Here is a 23841-nt window from a genome sequence, read left to right as displayed (position 1 = left end):
TTATTTTATTTTATTAAAAACAACCCTCGTCCTGCTTCTGACAAGTCTCTCAGTCTGGGAAATTACTCTTGTAAATGTATGTGTTTGTGCACTGTCAAGAGGCAGGAATCTTCACAGCCTGTTCAGAGTATCAGGTCATTAATGGCGAGGAGGAGAGATTAGGTGCTCCCTTTGCTGGAAATTTCACATCTACGCTTTCCTAATTACACAGGAGGGGAATGGGCAGTGGTGACCGAGGGAGTCAACATGAGAAATAGCTAATAACTTCCCACGTCTTGTGGCTGGAGAACAATAATCAAATCATAACACACAGAAGAAAAGACATAATAGAGAAATCACACTCTGCTGTAGCTAACAGGGGGGAATATTTTATAAGGACTAGAGAAAAAGGAAGTGTAGGTGTCACACATAATAAAACAATCAGATTCCAGCAATACTTTCTGGGTATGTTTCACAAAAAAAAAAAATATATATATATATATATATATATATGTATGTATATGTATATATATATATATATATATATATATATATATATATATATATATATATATATATATATATATATATATATATGATATGCAGAATTGTTCCAGACAAGGATAGAAATAAATCAAATATGGCAATAGAACTATCATCCATCCCGACACCTTTTTAAAGTGACATAGTGTATTTACTTGCCAAATAATGTATCATATTACAGCATTGGACAAAAAAATCATATTTTTAATAGACTCTTGGAGGTTTACAGAAAAAAACAGCTTAGAGTGCAATGCCCATATCCATGTGCCCTGTAGTACCTCTACTTTGGCACAAGATGTCCTCAGTCCTCCAGGTTACGCGACATCCAGTGTCACCCAACCTGGAAGATTAAGTAAACGCTGTGGAGGAGGGTGTCATGGATCCGCCTCCTAAGCAGACAGCAGCACTGATGTCATCAATATAAATTACATTATACATTTTTCTTGTACAATTTTACTTTATATTTAGCAAAACCATATAGAGTGAGGTCAAACCTAAACACTAGGCAAATCGGGCAGACCCTTGCACTACATAGTTGACGGTAAATCTAAATGAAATTGAACAAGAAAATTGTATAATGTATGACCAGCTTGAGGACTTTCAACCACAAGGAGAGGACCTTCTGACTCACAATTATCATCTGCGCCATTAAACAGTCCTCCTCTTCAGGTGCTTCATCCAATAAGAGGCTCCTGTGGAGACTGTAATCCGTGGCTTGCCATAGCATCAAATTCAAACATAACTAAAGCTGACCACAGAGTGAATTCTCAGCTTAGTGAATGAGGTGAAGTATTGCTAACTTTTCATCCAATCATGTGCAAGCAAAAATACTATTTTTAAAATTGCTTGCACATAACTTAATGAAATTTGCCAGCTGACTTAACAAAAAAAAAATGTATGACCAGCTTAAAAAAGCTGCTGACATTCCCCCAAATACCAACCAATCAACATGGGATTAGCATGCAATGACCCTGATTTATTAAACAGTAGTAAATGTTCACTTTCAAAGTGAAGTTTCACTTATTCTCATAAATTAGATGAAACAAAGTAAACATTCACTTTGTAAAGACTACCCAATTATGTGCAAGGAAAAAAAAATCAGGATTTTTGCTTGAACACAATTGGGTGAAAAGTCAACAGTACTTCACCTTATTCACTAATCTGAGAATTTACTTTGTAAAGGGAAAGTTCACCAAAATTTCCAGACCATTTTGCTGGCCAAAGAACAGACCACTTTTTGAGATTCGTCGCTTTAACTGACAATTGCACGGTCGTGCTCCCAAACAAAATTGACGTCCTTTTTTTCCCCACAAATAGAGTTTTCTTTTGGGGATATTTGATCACCTCTGCGTTTTTTTTGCGCATTATTTTTTACTTTTTGCTATAATAAATACATGTTTTCCTCAGTTTAGGCTGATACGTATTCTTCTACATATTTTTGGTAAAAAAAATCACAATAAGCGATTGATTGGTTTGCACAAAAGTTATAGCGTTTACAAAATAGGGGATAGTTTTATGGCATTTTTATTAATATATATATTTTTTTACTAGTAATGGCGGTGATCTGCAATTTTTATTGTGACTGCGACATTATGGCGGACACATCGGACATTTTTTACACATTTTTGGAACCATTGTCAGTTATACAGCAATCAGTGCTATACAAATGCATTGATTCCTGTGTAAATGACACTGGCAGTGAAGGGGTTAACAACTGGGTGGCAGTGTAGGGGTTAAGTGTGTCCTAAGGGCATGTTGCTAACTGTGGGGGGCGTGGCTGTGTTTTACACATCACTGATCTCTGCTCCAATCACAAGGAGCAGAGATCAGTGTCACTGTTGCTAGGCAGAACAGGGAGATGCTTGTTTACTTTAGCATCTCCCCGTTCTTCCTCCCCGTGAGATGATCACGGGTATCCTCGTGGCGATCGAGTCCACGGGACCCACGATCGAACTCACAGAGGTCCCGACCGGTGTATGCGTGTGCCGCCGCCGACACGCATGCGATGGCATGGCAGCAAATTTAAAGGGACGTCCCGTAAGCCCATTTACCTGTCCATGCCATTCAGCTTGCGCTGGTCGGGAAGTTGTTAATACTGCAAATCCTATCTAGGGATGAATATAATAGAAACTGAGTTCTTTCTTAGGCAATGCCATAGGGAGGAGCGATTACACAAAAATTTTAAATAATCAAGCTGACCATTATATATACGGACTCCAAATATATACCCGGTCATATAATTTATATGAAGCATTTCCAGCATTTCAGATATTCAGCTGAGAAATTTTTATATGGTTATGTGAGAATGCCCATAGTGCCTTTTTGAAAAGATTTTGCACATGAATTTACGTCTCTTGACAATGATAAGTGATGTGTTCAATTTGCTCTGAGTTTAATAACTTATTAATACATATCGGAGAGTTTCCCTTTCAAACACAGATGGCAGTAAAACAATGGTGCAGCCAACTCCTGAAAGCTTGGATGCCGCTAGCTAAACATATGTTTATGATGTCTTGAAATGCCGGCCAACCCCACTAATTGTCAGTGTATTGTGACTGGCAGCTGGACTGGCGTGTCTTCACAGATTACAGCATGAAATGTGATATACAAATAAGGGAAAGTGTAAATGTGTGTAGCACCCTCCTAGTTAGGTGCTAGTAAGAGGAAAATTTTGTCGTCGGGCTCTGCTGTAGCCTCCCCCTTTGCTTCTCTGCTGCTTTTTTTGCTCCCCGGATTGAAGAGAAGTACCCAGTACTTCCAGGTATTGAGCAAAATGTGACTGACTCCCCGTTCTTTCATGTGATAGTGCCGGGAATTGGTGAGTGGCTGCTGAGGCACCCAATGTCATCCAATAGGGGCGATGAGTCTTCAGCACTGTGTAGAATCAACATAAAGAACATATAGCTTACACAGGGCTTGGTGGGGGAACAAAGCAAAGGTAAGCATGCCCTGTTGCTTTATTTTAATTATTATTTTTATAAAGTTTGTGTTATGCAAATTAATATTGCAGGGTTCATACATGATGTTGTGTTTGCAAAGCATGCTGGAGTTTTTAATAAGAAGTTTTTAGGAGCGTTTCTGCTGGAAAAAAACACTCATAGAAACTCTACAAAAAAAATTTTTCTGCTCCTAGACGCTGAAGCTCAAAAAATGCTAATAGTCTAAACTAGTGTGCATGGACACATAGGATAACACGATTTAGCTTCTAGGAGAAGAACAAAATGCTAATAACAGCTTCTAGGAGCTTAAAAAATGCTAGTGTGCATGGAGCCTAAATGTACTTGCACTCTAAGGCCGCGTACACACGGGCGGATTGTCTGCCCAACTTAGTCCGCTGAAACGTGTTTCAGCGGATAATCCGCTCGTGTGTGGGCTTCAGCGGACTTTTTCAGCGGACAGTCTGACGGACTTAGTCTTTCGGAATTTCCGTAATTTTGTCCGTCCAAACTTGGTTTCAGCGGACAGTCCGCTCGTGAGTAGGCAAGTTGGACGGACTAAGTATGGCGCATGCACAGAAAGGATTTACACGCCAAAGGTTGCATTGCAGTGTATTGGACGTCGTATTTCTAGTCCCGCCGTACGTGCTGTACACGTCATCGCGCAAGCTTTCAGCGGACTGTCTGTTCATCGTGTGTGGTCAAGTCCGTTCATTCAAAAGTTGAACGGACTGTCTGTCAGATTGTCTGACGAACTTAGTTGGGCAGACAATCCGCCCGTGTGTACGCGGCCTAAGTTAAAGATGAAATCTAGTCAGTTTGGAGAACATTTCACCTTCTTCAGTAATGGTGTTAAAGGCCAGGAAACTCTAGTGTCCCGTACATGCTATTCCGGCAACAAAAATGTGGATTTTTGTTTGAAGGATGTTGGCCCCAACTTGTCTTGCATACACACGGTCACACAAATGTTGGCCAACAATTACGAACGTAGTGACATACAAGACGTACGTGATATCTCCATTACGAACACTAGTTTTACAAGACCGAGCGCTTCTGGCTCACATTTGATTCTGAGCATTCGTGAACTTTTGTGCGACACGATTGGAAAGTCAGACAACAAAGTTTTGTTGGCGGAAAATTTGAGAACCTACTAGCCAACATTTGTTGGCGGAAAGTCCAACAACAAATGTTCGATGGAGCATACACACGGTCGGACTTTCAGCCAACAAGCTCACATCCAACATTTTTTGTCGGAAAATCCGATTGTGTGTACGGGGCATAAGGGACAATAACAGAAAAAGATACTTAATTTGTTTCTCACTCACATAGGCTTCCTTCCGGTTAGACAACCAGCCAACAGACAGTATTTATACTGGCAGCCAGTAAAAAACTGCCACTTTTCTCCTGCCAGTAAATGCCAGTGACATAAAAAAGTTGGCAATAAAAAAATATGGCTGTGATGCTCAGCTTGGAACTGCACATGCGCAGTTCTGGTCCGGAGCTGGCCAAGGCCCCCTGGGTGTCTGCTACAGTGTATTCGGGTGGTGCCAGTGGGGGGGAGGGGTGGGTGGGTCTGAGCTTGTCAAGTGATATCATGGTGCAAGGGAGCCGAGCAGAGCGGACGGAGCCTCGTGTGCGGGACAGGAGCAAGGCAAGCTGGTAGTGGGACGGTCAGTACTGTTTGGACTGGAGGGGACTGAAGGGATTACCTGGGGTGGAGAGAGACTGTCACTGTGACTCACACTGCTGTCAGTGTCACTGGGAGAGCCAGTTTCATGTGTGTGTGCCTGCATATTCTAATTTATTGCCTTCCTGTTCCTGAGCTACTTACTTACATCGAAAATAAAAATAATAAATATTTTTTTCCTTCATATCTACCTTAAATCACATTGCTAACTGCATATTGTACTTGTTTGTATCATAAATACTGAAAATTGCACTTAAAATTTTAATTTTTTAACTTTTGGAAATGCCAGTAAAAATCTGGCTGTGCCAGTACATTTTGGGTGTTGTGCCAGTAAATTGCAATCTGGTAGGTTGGCAACACTGCACCCAGCCCCACAAAGCTTACCCTCTTTGCCAGTCGTCCACCTGCCATCCTGCACTTTACACAAGGACTTGAGGATTCCACCTAAATTGTGAAGGGGGGGGGGGGGGGGGGTGAGTGCTGGCTGATTCGCGGAGTGATAAATCAGGCAAGTACGTTTCTCTGTTATACCCTCTAGACTTGACAAGCATTGAAGTCTTACTAGAGAAGGGGAAGCTACTAAAAAGCATTTTATTACAATCCTACTGGAGCTCAGCTTTGAGTAATTTGAAGTATCTCAGGCAGTGGAAATATGACTATGAAAACTGTACCTCTGTAGCTAATGGGCGGTTCTGCTCATTATGGTGCTTACTGTGCTTACTGGGAGCATACTTGACCAGTGTAGAACAGATGTCTCAACCTTAGCCAATGGCTGCCAGGCCAATCCCATACTCCAGCCCAACCGCTACCGTTACCTACCATTAATGGAGACCATACAATGACTGAGTAAAAAATGGCCGTAGCAGCCTCTTTATTAACACTTAAATTAACATAAATGATAAAAGCATTCCTTAAATAAAAACATATCAATCACTAAATCGCAATGGTCTTTGAAGGCACCCCAAACTATAGTGTGTTCCAATAATGCACTGCAGTACCTTTTACCATAATAGGCCTCCAGCCATAACACACTGGCTTAGAGACAACATACTAACCGCAGTACAATCAGTAACCTATTCCAGCAAAACCAACGTTAACTGGAAAACACCAGAGGGGCATATACCAACGATGGGTCCCAAGCCCTTCCTTATCCTAGATTTTCATCCGCCAGCAAAGACCAAAACTCGCCAGCTGCCACGACATCCTCAATCCGCCACTCCTGATGTGAAAAATGACCAGAACAAAACTCCACTGGACGCCAGGGCTGAACCAACCCTCCTTAACCACTTGCTTACTGGGCACTTAAACCCCCCTCAGTCCTAGACCAATTTTCAGCTTTCAGCGCTGATGCACTTTGAATGACAATTGCGTGGGCATACAACACTGTACCCAAATGACATTTTTATCATTTTTTTCCCACAAATAGAGATTTCTTTTGGTGGTATTTAGTTACAGCTCGGAGTTGTATTTTTTGCTAAACAAACAAAAAAAGATGCAAAAAACAAAAAAATCATGTTTTAATAGTTTGTTATAAAATTTTGCAAACGGGTCATTTTTCTCCTTCATTTAAGTGCGCTGATAAGGCGGCACTGATAGGCTCTACTGGTGGGCACTGATGGGCTGCATTGGTGGGCACTGATAGGATGCATTGGTGGGCACTGATAGGCATAGTTAAGGCGGCACTAATAGGCACAGATAAGGCGGCACCGATGGGCACAGATAAGGCGGCACTGATGGGCAAAGATGGGCACAGATAAGATGGCACAGATGGGTGGCACGGATGGGTGGCACGGATGGGCACTGATAGGTACCACTGATAGATGGGACTGATGGGCACTGATAGGTGGCACTGATAGGTGGCTCTGATAGGTGGCACTGCTGGGCACTGATGGGCGGCACTGCTGGGCACTGGTAGATGACACTGATGGGCACGGATATGTGGCACTGGGGTGCAGCACCTTTGAGGCAGATTGTGGGCACTGCTGGGTGGCACTGTGGGCACTGCTGGGTGGCACTGTGGGCACTGCTGGGTGGCACTGTGGGCACTGCTGGGTGGCACTGTGGGCACTGCTGGGTGGCACTATGGGCACTGCTGGGTGGCACTGACGGGGGGCACTTACTTTTAATACATGTGGCACTGCAGGGGGCAGGTGGGCACTGGCAGGGGGCAGGTGGGCACTAGCAGGGCTGGCCGTGATCGGGACTGATGTCCCGATCACGGCCGCCGGTGATCGGCTTTTTTTTTTCTCCTTGCGCTGACAGCGCGAGGAGGAATAATAGCCGATTACCGGCTCCGTTATATCACATGATCAGCTGTCATTGGCTGACAGCTGATTACGTGATAAGGGGTCGGGATCGACCCCTTGCACGGATCGGTGATCAGGCGAGTCTCATGGACTCGCCGATCACAGAGCGCGCCGCGCGCGCCCCTCAGGGGGCGCGTAGGCCGCTCGTGCACAGGACGACGTCAATAGACGTAGTCCCGGAAAAGGAGATCCGCACTGTAGCCGTCATTTGGCTATAGCGCGGATCTCAAGTGGTTAAAGTGCCTTGACCACTCCCAACCAATGGGTTACCCCCCAATCAGGTAAGCCCTCTCTTATCTAACAAAACTACCTGTTCACCCCTCCATGACCTGTTTACCTATTCACACAGTCATGCCTGCCCTCTGGTATTTGTTTTCTTTTCTATTCGCTCCAGGCCTCACTTTTTCAGAATACTTTAAGAGATGCAAAGGAATGTTGAACATGATTTTACATCTAATATACAGTAGCTCCAAAATGTCCATGATTTCGAGGGACTGTCCCTCTCTCGGAACACAAGTCCCTCTGTTTCTCTTTCCTCCTCATTTGTCTCTCATTTTGGTCTGATCTATATAGTTGTATATAAAATGCACTACTTATCTATCAAAACGTGTTTTACAGTGCTAAACCTTTCTAAATTGCTGCATTTATAAATTCCAAAAGCCAATATAAAGGACTAGTGCTTGTAGGTTTAACCAATCAATTTCTATTCGGAGGAGCAATGAAGGTGGGACTTTACATGAAGTGCGTGAGTGCCATAAGATCAAATTTGGTGAGCAATTTGGGAAAATTTTATTAATTGGTTCATAGAAGCAATCAATATAATTACAGTATACATTTACTATTATCAATTCCATATTTAAGGATATGAGTACAATCAAGTAAAAATTATAAACGTTTATACAGAGTAGTATGAACACAAGAAAATTTTCCACCGTACACCAAATTATGTTAATAAAAAACATAGATTTAAGGTAGTGCTTGCCTGACAAATGACTCAGATATCCAATTGAGGAGAATGTTGATAGAATATATATATATATATAAAAAAAATGGTCATAATTGAAGATAAACACGACAGTTGATAGCTCTACGCGTTTCGAGGTACCACACGTCAGGAGCAAGTGCGTGTCTTCTCTAAAGATAAAAAAATTTAAAATATTTTATCTAAAGATAAAAAAAAATAAAAAAATAGAGTAGAAATAGTCTGTTGTCAGCAGACTAACAATAAAGGTGGGGCAATGAGAAAAGAACCCACCCAGAGTACCTTCTTACGTAAAATGGTGAAGCATGGCAGTAGTAGTGAAGTAGTAGTATCCTTAAATATGGAATTGATAATAGTAAATGTATACTGTAACTATATTGATTAATTCTATGAACCAGTTAATAAAATTTCCCCAAATTGCTCACCACATTTGATCTTATGGCACTCACGCACTTCATGTAAAGTCCCACCTTCATTGCTCCTCCGAATATATCTTTACAGGGATGGAAACATAGGATTTTACTAAACCTTTGTTTCATTCAAAGTCCCATGGGATGGCAATGTCCCCAATTTTTCTTTTTTTTTTAACCAATCAATTTCTTTGTAGAATTCTCCTTTAAGGGGGCATGGCAGGGTGTGTGTCCTATTCCTACATACTTTTGCTAATAAGTGTCCCTCATTCCCATCTTAGAAAGTTTGGAGATATGCATCAAAGGAATCTGTTCTTCATTTGAATACCTCAATAAGTGTAATGCCAATTAGTATGGGGTAGCATGTGACTCCCTCCCCTTCCTATCATGATGGACAGTGGCCAGGCCCCAGTGTTGTCACATAGAGCAACTTGGAATTTATGCAAGATAACTGGGAAGAATAATTAAAGCCCCCTTAAAGTGTAACATCACTCTCCCAATCAACATCTCCCAATAGTAAATAGATAGAAAGGTATATTATATCTATATACATTTCTTAGCTACTTCCTGGTTTCTTGCCTACGCAAATGATGTCATACACACCAGGAGTCTTCAGGAGGGGTTTTCTCAGCTAAGCACACTCTCCCGCATGCATGCTTGAGCTAAGGGAAGATAGATTCCAGGAAATAAATGCTACATGAATTATTTGCCTCAAGATGGTCACGGCCATAAATGCTAGGGAGGGGTTTTTCAAAGTGATTTCTCAATAAAACAAAGCATGGAGACATGGATGGATGGATGTGATTGCTTTGAATAGTAAAAACTAATTAAATTGTGTTTTTTGGTTTGTGGTGCTCAGATACAGTGAAGATCCACTTTATGTCAAACTCCATGCATGGAAACCAGGAAGAACAAGTAGAGCCCCTTGAAGTTAACATCCGTGCAAGATAACTGGGAGAACAATTGAAGCCCCCTGAAAACTTAATTTTCATAATTAAATCTCCACTTCTTTGTTGCTGCAAGTGTTTTCGGTGTCCAATTATGGCTGTGAAGTCCAATGGGCACCAAAGCAAGACCTAGTGCACTCAATCATGAGCTCTCAGTAACAGACCTGCTCAGACATGCCCCTACCCTTTGCAATACAAGTCTGTGTAAGAACACTTTTGCCAAGGGGTGTGGCTATTACTCAGCTCTGAACTTACAGAGTACTGCAGTGTGATGGTTGTGAGCAGCATTTGCACTGAGAAAAAAGTACTTTAAAGCTGGAGTAAACCCAGTTTCAAAAAACACTTACATTCCTGACATGCCGGAAATGCTAACTTTCACATTGGTTGTGCTCTCAACCAAACTTTCAAACTATCCAATGGCTGGCTTCATAACTGATCACATGTGCAGAATTATGGCAGTTGAAGAATCATTAGAGGTCAAGATGGCAGCTTCCTTGACTGAAAACGATAGAAGGGTTTACTTCCACTTTAAGGAAAAGTAAAAACCTGTGTCAAATCACAACATGCAGGGGGTACAGGACTATAAAGAAATAAAAAGGTGTGAGACTTCAATTGAGCTTTAAGTGAAGCTAAGTGTTTGCCCAGTACATGCAAATTTCAGATTCAATTTAACTGTATGTTACTTATTTATCCAAAACTGGTTGCCATATACTAAAGCTATTGCCGCTTAGATAAATTATTATGCAGCCATAAAGTACTTGACCTTTACTCACACTGCCCTCAAAGTGATGGAGTGGTCAGCAATAGTGCTGCCCTTGATCAGAGCTGTCCAGTGCGAAATGTGACATTGAAATAAATTAGAGACAGGACAAAACTGGCAGGTCACGTTGTGAGATCTCAGGAAAAGACATTTAGGAAGGTGACAGGGGACAGGCACTGCGCACATAGTGGCTATTATCGCATCAGCCTCAATCACAGGCTATTTCATAGTGGACATTGACAGTTATAATTTTCTCTAGACGCCCGTAGACAATTTTTTTTTTTTTGCAGAGCGGAGCGCATGAATATTCATAGATCTAAATTATTCTTTCATCAGAAATTCTGCTTTGTTTACCCTTTGCTTCAATCGCGCTATAATTGGGTGTCTAGTCAAATGGAAAATGCAAACATTTGCGGTGGCACATCATCTGAAAGCCCCACAGTTCCGTTATATAACTCTCTTTGCAGGAGTGAGCACTTGGAAGTTAAGCCAATAGATTAGTGAGGCTTGGTGGCAAAACCAGTTGAATTGCACAGGTGAAATGCGTTTTGCATACCTTCCGGAAGAATCTCCATGGGCCCTTAGAAGCTCCATGGCAGGTTTAGGGGTCTATTTATCAATGTTTTTATCCAGGAGTCACACAACTGTTTAACCAAATAAGGTTTGTATAGCTGTGCAGTGACTGTACATTTATTTGAGGTACTTATATAACTCCAACAAATTACATAGCGCTTTACATATACACTATATACATATTATACATTCACATCAGTCCCTATCCTCAAGAGCCTTACAACCTAATGTCCCTAACTCACATTCATACATAAATGTAGCACCATGTAGTTTAGGCAGGGAGCTCCTCACAAATTTACTTGACAGGAGTAGCTATGCTGGTTAATTGATAGAGATCTATTGATTTCTCCATAAGTTTGGCCTTGTTGCACTTTTCTGCCCCTAGGTGGCCGGGTTCTTGGTGGTAATGGATATGAGAAGGGCAACCCAGGGTCAAGTTATGGGTATGTGGGATGTCTCAGCCAATGGGCGGGTTTTATTGAATCCCTTGGCCTGCTGGGAGAATCTATATATTTGGGTGGAGTCAGGGGATCTAGGTTCTGTGCCACCTGGACGCCTGTCTGGGTGGATGTGTGTCATATGCCCAAGGCTGTTAGGCCGGAGATTGGGCCTATCCCCTTTCCCTATACTAAGGCTTAACTATAGGTACAGTAAATATCTCCTAAACATGCATCGCTTAGGAGATATTTACTTACTAAGCCACCGGCAACATCCTGTTCATGGGTGCATGTGGGGGAGTGATGTCATTGCGGCTCGTCCAATCAAAGGACCGGAGCCCGCCAACCCGGCAGGAAGAGAGGGTGAAGAAGGAAGACCTGTCAGCGGTGACTGCGCAGCTCTGTTATGCCCTGTACACACGGTCAGACTTTCCAATGGAAAATGTACGATCGGATCGTGTTGTTGGAAAATCTGTTCATGTATGGGCTCCATCTGTCTTTTTCCGTCTGAATTTCCGACATACAAAGTTTGAGAGCTGGATATAAAATTTTCCAACCAACAAAATCCGATCGTTTAAATTCTGATCATGTGTAGACAATTCCAACGGACAAAGTGCCACACATGCTCAGAATAAATTACGAGACGAAAGCTATTAGCTACTGGCCTGTTTGTTTATAGTCCCATTGTACGTGTTTTACATCACCGTGTTCAGAATGATTGGATTTGCTGACAACTTTGTGCGACCGTGTGTATGCTAGACAAGTTTGGGCCAAAATCCGTCAGAAAAGATTAGACGGATTTTGTTGTCGGAAAGTCCGGGCGCGTGTACAGGGCATAAGGCACCTGTACACAGCAGCAAAATACCCAAGAGAGCGAAAGGCCCCCGTGTAAACCGGCGCGTCGGCCCCGCCCACAGGCGCTACACATGCAATGCCTCGTCTGTAATAAAATACATTTATCTGCCTGTTTGCAGCATCTCCCGGCATGTAAACTGAGCTGCTCATGTGAAACTCAGCTAATAGTGGCCAGCCCAATCTTACACCAGCCAATAAAGATGGACAAAAACTGGCAAAAGGCGAAGATGCCGGCACCGGCGAGGAACATAAACGTTGGCGGAAAGGTGAGTATAAGCTGCCCTTAGTTGCGTATTAAACAATATAATAATGAATAATGCAGACCTGCATCATTTGAGTGTCTTATATCTGCCTAGAGTTTAGCTTTAAGGGCAGCTAACAGTAATAAGGGTTTACTAAACAGGTACCAGAGTTCCCCTTTGAAAACGATTGAATCTGAAACAAAAGACTCCTGTGTGCGATGTTTGCTTTTTGTTAGTCTACAGCACTGATGAAAAGACAGAGTTGACTTTAAAATGATATTTGCAGTGTGTTGCATGAATGACAGGGTCTGTTCTTGTCAACAGCTATCCTTTTGTAATTAGAACTTTTCATCTAGGCAGCTGCTATTTAAATATCAATCCCAGTTCTCCTGCAAGGGAATTTTGCAGTAATACGGGGCTATAGCACTTCACAGTGACATAGAGAAGGACAAGCTAGAAATTGTTTTGGAGGTCAAAAGCAAAAAAAGTGTGTCTGATCCTCCTCCTCACCCCCACCCCTAATACATTTAGGTTATTTTCTTGCCCAGGTGAGAATGTTGTCGCCTTATCCTGCTCCCCTCTCACAGACGCTGCTTGGATACATCACACGTAGGGGCAGACTGATCATTGGGGCACTCGGGCACTGCCCGAGGGCCCCATGCCACTAGGGGGCCCCATCAGGGTTGCCAGCCTCAATAAAACCAGGGACAGTATGTAGAAATCTGTGTTTTTTAAAAATCCCAAGATTATACCTGCCCCGCCTCTCCAGTACCTTTTCCGTGTGTGTATGTGTATTTGTGTGTATACTGTGTGTCTGTGTGTGTATACTGTGTGGCCCCATAATCTTCTATTTCCCGGGGGCCCCATACTCTCCTATTGCCCGGGGGCCCCATGAGTTGTCAGTACGCCCCTGATCACACGTTCCATGAGGCTATAGGAACACTGCACCACGCCATCTTGCGCATGCGCTGTAGGAGTCATGTGTGATTCTTCTGGAAATTATAGCTGGTTCCCCAAATCCAAGATGGCAGTACCGTGGACGGCAGTAAGAAGAATTGGCTACGGGAAGACAGTGCTGGGCTCCATGGACTGGTATTTGATTTTAAAAAAGGGTAACATTTCTTTGTAACAACTTCACCTCTGGAAGGTTTACCCCCATTCCTGACCAGGCCATTTATTTTTTGCAATATGGCACTGTGTTATTTTAACTGACAACTGCGCTGTCAGACGACACTGTACCCAAATAAAATTAATGTCCTTTTTTCCCCTCAAAATAGAGCTTTCTTTTGGTGGTATTTTATTTTTATTTTTTTCCGCTAGAAATGAAGAACGACCGACAATTTTGAAAAAAATATATATATATTTTTACTTTCTGCTATAAAACAGCAATATTTTTTTTTTTTAAAACAAACTTCATCAATTTCTTCATCAATTCCCATGGCTGCACCCTCCCTTTTTTTTTCCATATTTTGGTCTGTGTTTATTTTATCAATGGTAAATTGGAAGACTCTGCACAAATACAGTGTGGCATAAAATATTGCAACAACCACCATTTTATTCTCTAGAGTGTCTACTAAAAAATATATATATAATGTTTGGGGGTTCCAAGTAATTTTCTAGAAAAAAAATGATTTTAACTTGTCAGAAAAATGTTTAGTGTTTAAGTGGTTAAACTTTTTTAAGAGCAGAGAGAATTGTTTGCATAGAAAGAATTGTGAAACACTTTAGTCAAGATCGCGATAATGATTCTTGACGATTAATTGTGCAGCTCTACGCTCTGTATAATCACAGTGGGAGCAAGATGCTGGCGGAGTGCATGAGCGCCCCCTACCCAGAAGAGATACGTGATCCAGCACACAGCGGCCGCACTGTAGCAGTAGAGCTACTATGGGGCGGACAGAAAGCTTTTAAAGAGTTAGTTCACCTTTACCAAAAATGACCTTTGCAGATAAGGAGCTTCTTTAGATAAAAACAAGCTGTGCAGCTTTGACCAAAGTGGAATAATGCCTTTGCTATAGGTGTAGGCCATTTATGTACCTCATGAAAACCTCTAGGACGTTGCTAAGGATGTTGCTAAGAGAAGCCCAGCTTTTACTGCTCACCTTCACCATCACAGGAGAGAGCTCTCAAATGCTGAGCTCAAAGGTACTGCCTTATGGGAGAGAAAGAGCATGTGAGGGGGTTTGAATCAGAGAAAGAGTGCTGAGATTGAGCAGCAGATTATCAATTCTCTATTCTCCCATATTCTCCTATTGGTCTGCAGCACTGTCAAACATGGGCGGTACTGTTGCCATGGATACTGTTTTTTCATCTGATTTCTTGTAGGCACGCTGAGCATCAGCACAGCACCTTGCAAGGAGTCCAATGGTTGCAGGTTCACAAGGGTGACAATGCCATGCCTGCATTAAAAAAAACAGTGGGTGAGTATTGTCACCCTGGATAAGGAAGTGGGTATAACAACAGAGAATAAAAACTGAAATATCCTAAAATCGGTAACCGCGTGAGGTGCCTAAGTTGCAATAAACTGAAAAGCATTTTACATTTTGGGTCATTTTTATACAGCAATAAAATATTGAATTTGGTGAATTTGGCAAATTGGCAAATTTTGCGAACCCAAATACATATGATTTCAAAGACATGATTGACCACCAGTGAAGGTTTGGTGAAAGTCACAATCACTTCTTTAAAAATATGCCCCTTTATGAACAAGTAGGACAGTCTCTCTGGGCCCTCTGGTGCCAAAAAATATCACACATAACCCTGTTAGGGCTTATTGACACCTACATTGGTCTCTGAAAAATGATCTGTAGTGGATTGCAAAGGATCATTGCTCTGGCATGTGTACAACCCCATCAGGCTGCCTATTTTTACTACCCCCCAACCACAAAATGATACAAATGATACAAATTAGTAGCCATTAAATTGCTCTACCTGTAGCTTTGCTGTGAAAATAGTACGGGTGGATTTTTAAAATGTGTTTAAAAAAAACAGCAACAATGTCACTTAATTGCTTACAATGCATTTCCCCATGATGCATTGTCCATTGAAACCAATAGAAGCACATCAAAGCGCATGTCAACACGCATTGACAAGCGCTAACATGTATTGCACATTATCAGTGTGCAATGCAAAGCACTTTTTATTGAACGTCAAGTCGCATCATAATGCGTATTTTAAAGTGTATGTTGAGAAGCATTTTGATGCACTTCCATTTATTCAATGGCAAACGCATCAAGCAAAAACACATACTGTAGATGTAAATCGGTCCTAAAGAACCAGCTCAAATTTGCTTTAAAGTGGAAGAAAGCTCTGAGGAAGGGAGTGTGTCTTTTCCGAAACATGTCAATTTTCAACTACAGTGACTTGACAACCTAGATGCTGGAGTTGTGATTGTTATGCCTTTAATCTTCTCATGTTTGTAAGTGTTTTGGGCATTTTTTAATAAATCAAAAGTGGAATGAAAAGCCTAACCATATATATTCTCAAAAATGTTCCCTCCTCTCCTCCTCAAACTTAGCCCTTGTACACACGGTCGGAGAATCCGTCGGAATGTGTCCTATCGGACCGTGTCGTCGGATAATCTGACTGTGTGTGGTATGCATCGGACTGATTCCGTCGGAATATCCGTCGGACCCAATTTTCCAACATGTTGGAAATATTTCCCGACCAACTGGGCTGATCGGACATACTCCGATCATGTGTAGAGAATTTTGATCGGACCAAGTGCCACGCATGCTCAGATCAAATTCCTACATCAAAGCTATTGGCTACTAGCCTGAACGTAGTCCCATCGTAACGAAATTACGTCATCACGTTCTGAAAGATCGTATTTTTTCGCCAACTTTGTCCGACCGTGTGTATGCAACAGTTTCGGACAAGATCCGACGGACAAAATCCGACGGGCAAAATCCGACGGATTTGGTTGTGGAAATCTCTGACCGTGTGTACAGGGGCTTATCCTGCCTAAACGGTATAAAAAAAAATGGTATACTTTAAATCCACAAGGGCTTAGTCATGTGATCATGCAACTGCGGCTACCCTTTGTCAGTCAGTCACTGCTGTAGGGAAAGGGAAGGAGAGCCGATAATGGCTGGGCCATTGGAGTCTTTGGGTGATGTCATGGCTCCCAGAATTCAGAGCCGTGATAAGCCCTCCCTTACACAGAGCTGCATGATCAGGTAAGTACACAGATCTTTTTTTATACAGGTTAAACAGGATAGGCAGGAGGAAGGCAGAGAGAAAATTTGTAATAGACATGTGCGATTAATTAATATTCACACAAATTTTTCGTTATTTGGAGATTCGGATGTATTCGAATACCGGAATAACAGTATATACTAAGTTTACTGAATGTTCCGACTAATGAAACTACATTTTTCCAAATTTTCAGAAATTCAAACTAAAATTTTAATCAAATTTTCCATTTGAATTTTAACTGTAAACATACAGTATCTCACAAAAGTGAGTACACCCTCACATTTTTGTAAATATTTTATTATATCTTTTCATGTGTCAACACTGAAGAAATAACACTTTGCTACAATGACTCAACACACTGCCATTAATGTGTAAACCGCTGGCAACAAAAGTCAGTACACCCCTAAGTGAAAATGTCCAAATTGGGCCCAAAGTGTCAATATTTTGTGTGACCACCATTATTTTCCAGCACTGCCTTAACCCTCTTGGGCATGGAGTTCTCCAGGACTTCACAGATTGCCACTGGAGTCCTCTTCCACTCCTCCATGATGACATCATGGAGCTGGTGGATGTTAGAGACCTTGCACTCCTTCACCTTCCATTTGAATATGACCCACAGATGCTCAATAGGGTTTAGGTCTGGAGACATGCCTGGCCAGTCCCTCATCTTTACCCTCAGCTTCTTTAGCAAGGCAGTGGTCATCTTGGAGGTGTGCTAGGGGTCATTATCATGTTGCAATGTTGCCATGCGGCCCAGTCTCCAAAGGGAGGGGATCATGCTCTACTTCAGTATGTCACAGTACATGTTGGCAGTCGATGAACTGTAGCTCCCCAGTGACGGTAGCACTCATGCAGCTCCAGACCATAACACTCCCACCACCATGCTTGACTGTAGGCAAGACACACTTGCCTCTGTACTCCTCACCTGGTTGCCACCACACACTTGACACCATCTGGACCAAACACGTTTTCCCTTGGTCTCACCAGACCATGGGACATCGTTCCAGTAATCCACTTCCTTAGCCTGCTTGTTTTCAGCAAATTGTTTATGGACATTCTTGTGCATCATCTTTAGAAGAGGCTTCCTTCTGGGACGACAGCCATGCAGACCAATTTGATGCAGCGTGTAGCGTATGGTCTGAGCACTGACAGGCTGACCCCCCACCCCTTCAACCTCTGCAGCAATGCTGGTAGCACTCATTCATCTATTTCCCAAAGACAACCTCTGGATATGACGCTGAGCATGTGCACTCAACTTCTTCAGTCAACTATGGTGATGCCTGTTCTGAGTGGAACCTGTCCTGTTAAACCGCTGTATTGAAGAATTAAAAAAAATTAGAATACAAAATCCTAATACGAATCAACGAAACTAAATAACTAGATTAATGAATCTAAACGAAATTGAACAAATTTATTTGTCATGCACCTGTCTAATTTTTAACAATAAATATAGCTAGGGTTTTCTTCCATTTTAAGCTCCATCCCAGTTATTCTGTCTACTGCAATTCTGGCATTTGTCAACTGAATGACAACAGCAGAGGTCAGTCCCAGGAGAGGGCGGAGCATTTTAACGACTTTGAGAGAAGTCAAGGCCCTGTGAAGTGTTTGGTCTCAGATTCCAAGGGAGCTCCACAGACATCTGAAGGCTTAATTGTTGTTACTATTGGCACTGCTCAGGCCAATGCATGTTAAATTTTTAGGAAAGTACATCCTCCTATTAGGGAAAAAAGAGAATGGATTCTCGCATTAAACAAAAGAAATGGCCAGGGAAAAAAAATATAGCAGTTGTGTGATTGGAGACAACACTAAAGGAGATCATTTTTGCACCGCCATTTACTTTAATGGGAGTAATTTTGGGATGAGAGTGAGATGATCTGCATTGGACCACAGCAAGTCCCCTCCTGCGATACATAACTAGCTGGCTGAGAAGCGAGGCCTTTTCCTTTACGCCTGCAGTGCAACAGCTGCTCTCCGCTTTGACCTTAATTATACCTTGTTAGAGTAACGAGTACTAATGTATATGTATGAGGGGCCTCCTTCATGCTTTTGACAACATTTTAGGAAGCTGCTGTCCATGAGAAATTACCCTAGAAGAATGAAGAGAAGGAGACAGGTTTGTGCATTATTCCCCATAATTGTTCTCTGACATACAGTAAAAGGCCATACATAAAGTTATATGACATCAACATGTGTCATACAATTCTATTTTTGCAAGATAGACAAGGTGCCATCCAACTGAACCTACATTATAAATATACATGCCTGGCCTGTACAGGGTTGGTAGATCCTGAAATTGTCACTAGGCAGCATACACCCAGAAGAGAAGAACGATGGGGTTTATGTGAAGGTTGCTCACAGTGAAAAATCAAATGCAGAATCCGCTTCCTCATCTTCATTTAAATACACCCTAGACCAGTGGCGACGGGGGGGGGGGGGGGTTGGTCATCAAACCAACAACACCACCCCCGCGGGACACAGACGGGTAGGAGGCGCTACCTCACTACAACCACTGATGTATTCCCCTGTAGGGTTTAAAGGATTGGAATTGCAGTATAAATTCTTGTATTAAATGAACCCTGACGGGTTCCTCGTGTGACCATCAAGGAAAGTTTAAAACTGAGTGAAAGTTCAGTACTAGCAATAGCTATTCCAGTAATTGATGAAGGACAGATTCATTAATGAACAGAGTGCAGGCAGCTCTATCTGTATCATGGATGGATAGTATGCCAGCTTGCAATGCATCCAGCACAGTGTGAAGGAACGCAGAGTGCAGCAAGTCACTGCATGTGTTTTAGTTCTGATCACAGCAGAGAATAGGAGATCCTCCGAGACTCATGGTTATGGATGCAGGACATTCCAGAGAGTTCTGACCATCTTGGTGGCTCAGCTAATACAACAGCCATCCACGGCTTCTCCTCCCAGCCAAACAGGAAGTGGGTCCCAAGACTCCCAGTCTCAGGACCCGCTTCCTGATTGGCCGGGAGGAGAATCAGGAAGACAATAGGAAATATTAATTCGCTATTGTCACACAACTGGGTGGGCTCCGGGGGCAGTGCTCTGTGCCCTGAGCTCAGCCTTTCTTGAAGCCAATTAGAGTCTCAGGCTCTAATCATGTGCTTCAAAAAACAAAAAACATTGAAATCCATGCATCCGGCACTCTACGTTTAGATTAGGGGCTGGACGCATAGATTACAGGGGAACAGCTCCCGTGCACCCCTATGGATGGGCCGCCACTGCCCTGGACTCCCCTAAGTGACAGTAATAGTATGGCAAAGTAAAATCTGCCATCCTGGTGCTGGTATCGTTTGGTGTGGAAAGGTCACAGGGGGAGGTCACTTCCCCTCCTTCATCACAGGGGAACTCAGCATAAGAGGGGGAGTAAGCAAACAGAGGGTTAAGTTTACTTTAGGGAGCGTTAAGGTTGAGCTATAAGAAAGGTTAGTGTACATGGGGGTCATAGTTTTTAAAGTGGTTGCAAACCCTCACATATACTCAGTGAAGTGACTGGCCTCAGATGATACACAGAGATAAAACAAATCCTCCTACATACATTTTACTTATTTATCTGCAGTCTTTTCTTGACTACAACCCTTCAAAAGTACATTGTGATAAAATCCTTCTGCATCTGTAAGGAGTACAGAGGAGGGGCAGAGACTGTAGTTACAGCTTGTATGCACTGTGTGAGAGCTGACTGGAGGAAAGAGACACCCCCCACATCCCCTCTACATAAGCAGAGGAATGAAGGAACATGCAGAGCTGTATTCTGAATAGACAAGCTCCTTGCTTATCTCCCTCCCCGACACAATTTGTATCTCTGGTGTCGAGGAAACTTCTCAGAAGTGACTCATGCTGATAACAGAGGAAGGAAGCACCAGAGAGAAAGGACATTTAGTGCTTTGGAGAGAGATGAGTAAACACTACAGATATATGTGCTATGTTCAAATTTCATGACTGGGGTTTACAACCACTTTAACCACTTAAGGACCAGGCCTCTTTTTCAGACTTGGTGTTTTCATGTTTAAAACTGTTTTTTTTGCTAGAAAATTACTTAGAACCCCCAAACATTTTATATTGTTTTTTTTCTAACACCCTAGAGAATAAAATGGCGGTCATTGAAATACTATTTTTTACACCGTATTTGCGCAGCAGTCTTACAATCGCACTTTTTTTGGAAAAAATTCACTTTTTTGAATAAAAAAATAAGACAACAGTAAAATTAGCCCAATTTTTTTTAGATTGTGAAAGATAATGGTACGCCAAGTAAATTGATACCCAACATGTCACGCTTCAAAATTGCGCCCGCTCGTGGAATGGCGTCCAACTTTTAGCCTCAAAAATCTCCATAAGCGACATTAAAAAAATTCTACCGGTTGCATTTTTTGCGTTACAGAGAAGGTCTAGGGCTAGAATTATTGCTCTCGCTCTACCGATCGCGGCGATACCTCACATGTGTGGTTTGACCACCGTTTTCATATGCGGGCGCTACTCACATATGCGCCCGCTTCTGTGCGCAAGCTCGTCGTGACGGGGTGTTTTTAAAAATTTTTATTTTTTATTTTAATTGATTTTATTTATTTTTACACTGTTTTTAAAAAAAATAAAAATGGATCACTTTTATTCCTATTACAAGGAATGTAAACATCCCTTGTAATAGAAAAAAGCATGACAGGTCCTCTTAAATATGAGATCTGGGGTCAAAAAGTCCTCAGATCTCATATTTGGGCTAAAATGCAAAAAAAAAAAAAGAAAATCTGACATTTAAAAAAAATATACCTTTAAGAGGTATGGGCGGAAGTGACGTTTTGACGCCTCCTCCGCCCTCCTATGGTATAGAGACAAGTGGGGGCCATCTTAGCCTCACTTGTCTCTATGCCCAGCTAGGAAGAGGACCCGATCCCCTCCGCCGCTACCGACGGCTCCGGTAAGCGGCGGAAGGTGCGGGAGGGCGGCGGGAGGGGGGGTGGCACTTCTCCCGCCGCCGATAGCGGTGATCTCGCGGCGATTCCGCCGCGGAGACCACCGTTATCGTACAGCCGACCGCCGCCTGAAGAGATGGATATCTCGGTTGTGGCAGCAGCTGCTGCCGTTACCGAGATATCCCTCTTCAAAAATAGGACGTACATCGGCAAGTGGGTAAGTGTGTAAAGAGTGGTTTAAAAAATAAATACAATTTTATTCAGGTATGAATTATTAACTCAGAAAAGTACCTTCTGTTGCTCTCAGCCTCCTTCAAATTTCCTTAGAGGGTGGCTATGTTCATTCTTCATGGTCCCACTGTATGCATGAATGTAGCCACTATCTCTTGGTTGCTCCCGAGGTTTAGTAAGGGCTTTGGACTATGGGATTTATAGTGTGCATATAGTAGTGTTCATGATCACAACTAACATGCACTGCTAGTTTTAAACAAACAGACGTGAGGGAGCAAAGCAGAGGTTCAAGATTTCATAGAGGATGTTAGGAGGAAGCAGAAATATACATTTCATGAAAAACATATTACAGAGCCATTAATTAGTGGATGCGTATATATTATTTCTGGAAAATAAGGATATAGTTTCGTGTTACTTTAAGGCTGGGGTTAAAGAGACAATGTCAGGGTTGGCTTTGCAGGGAAAGTTAGTGTTGGAGCTGGGGGTCACAGGGATGGTTTGGCATGAGGGTTGGTGTCACCTAGAGGGCTACAGTGAGCACTAGTGTTAGGGTTTTGGCTACAGGAATGGTTAATGTTGGGGCTGAATTAAAGTGGAAGGTTAGTGTTAAGGCTGGGGTTAAAGGGACAGATAGAGTTAAGGCTTGTTCATATCATTTGCATTGAGCTGCACTGGACAGCCTTGCCTAGCACAGTCCAATCACAAAGAAAAGGTAACGGTATCTGCGTTGCAGTGTTGTGTGCTGAAAAAAAAATACTGCATGCAGTACTTTTTTCAGCACAGCTGGTTGTTATGCAAAGTATTGCAAAGCTGCTCCGTGAATAGAACTTGTGACATTTCAATTCAGCTCTAACAAAATAAAGAAAAGAAAAAAGGTAACTAGTGTGATGCGCCCTATAAATTGACAAGGGCTCTTAGGGTTAGAAATACAGGGATGGTTGATGTTAGGGTTGGAGCTAGAGCAAAGGTTAAGCTGGCCATAGATGGTCACTCCTGCTCAACAAAAGTCGATCTAATGATTGACTTCCATTGAATGGGCTTTTTGGAAAACTTTGCTTAAAACGGAGGTTCACACAAAAAGTGAACTTCCACTTTTCGGAACCCTCCCACACTCCGGTGTCACATTTGGCACCATTCAGGGGGGAGGGGGGGGTGCAGATACCTGTACAATACAGGTATCTGCACCCACTTCTGGGAATAGACTCCCGCGGGAGTCACGCCGCCTCGCGTCACCCCCCGCTGTGTTCTGGGAAACACACAGGTCCCAGAACACAGCAGGGACCAGTGAGGACGCAGAGCGCAACTCGCACATGCGCAGTAGGGAAGCGAAGCCACAATGCTTCACTTCCTGATTCCTCACCGAGGATGGTGGTGGGGGCAGCTGAGAGGCGAGCTATTGCTTGGTTATGACTGCTGACATCGCGGGCACCATGGACAGATAAGCGTCCATTTGTTAAAAGTCAGCAGCTGCAGTATTTGTAGCTGCTGGCTTTTAATATTTTGAGTGGACCCCTGCTTTAATCAGTAGTTGCAGCCAATTGGCTGCAGCAACTAACCAGTGTATTCTGACAGCAGAGTCTTTACTGTCAAAATGCAATGGGGTTGATTTACTAAAGGCAAATTGACTGTGCACATTGCAAAGTGCAGTTGCACTCTGCAAGTGCAGTTGTTCCAGAGCTTAGTAAATGAGGTAATACCCAATCAGAATACTCAATCATGTACAAGGAAAATAAAAAATATAAACAGCATTTTTGCTGGCACTTGATTGGATGATGGAAGTCAGCAGAGTATCTGCTCATTTACTGAGCCCTGGAGTAACTGCTCTTGCAGAGTGTCTATT

At 42.6% G+C, this 23841-nt stretch overlaps 1 protein-coding gene across 1 annotated transcript in view; it reads right to left on the bottom strand.

The window, feature by feature from the left end:
• TMEM178B (transmembrane protein 178B) overlaps positions 1–23841 on the bottom strand; it is a 504253-nt gene that overhangs the window by 215143 nt on the left and 265269 nt on the right. The window lies entirely within an intron of this gene.

This window comes from Lithobates pipiens, unplaced genomic scaffold (genome assembly GCF_037356315.1).
Source record: "Lithobates pipiens isolate NorthernLeopardFrog02 unplaced genomic scaffold, aLitPip1_a1.2 Scaffold_8, whole genome shotgun sequence".
Taxonomy (NCBI): Eukaryota; Metazoa; Chordata; class Amphibia; order Anura; family Ranidae; genus Lithobates; species Lithobates pipiens.
Note: the sequence above shows the minus strand (reverse complement) of the source record. Positions and strands in the feature narration are given on the sequence as shown.